Here is a 507-nt window from a genome sequence, read left to right as displayed (position 1 = left end):
AATCATAACGGTATTAAAAACACGTAGAAAAATGAAAGTCAAAACTAGAAAAAACGACAAAAAAGAAACTTGTAGAGAATGACGAGACCTACATGGATATATAAGAGTCGTTGAGAACGGATTTCGTATGTGAGAGTTACAAAATTTCAAAGTTGAATTTTTACCGTCGTGCACGCTCGTGCGCACTGACACCCGATACGTCGAGATACGGGATGATGTGGCACACTGATATGAGGATACATGGCAACGTCGTATGGTTCACACACATTTACGGGGCATGCACTCCAAAACTTGCTATAAATAGCAGGTTTCGGCAGCTCATTTCTCCATTCATCTCTTTAGTTTTCTCTCTAAATCATTTCGCGTGTCACCGCCCCAAACATCTCTCGAAGTACAAACTTGTGATTTCTACCTTACCGTAATGTTTTCATAACTCACATGTGAGTTCACATCCCCATTTCCCAAACCTTTTCGGGGGGTGGGGGGATACATGTCTAAAATGCAACT

Source organism: Lactuca sativa, chromosome 5 (assembly GCF_002870075.4).
Source record: "Lactuca sativa cultivar Salinas chromosome 5, Lsat_Salinas_v11, whole genome shotgun sequence".
In the NCBI taxonomy this organism is placed as follows: Eukaryota; Viridiplantae; Streptophyta; class Magnoliopsida; order Asterales; family Asteraceae; genus Lactuca; species Lactuca sativa.
Note: the sequence above shows the minus strand (reverse complement) of the source record.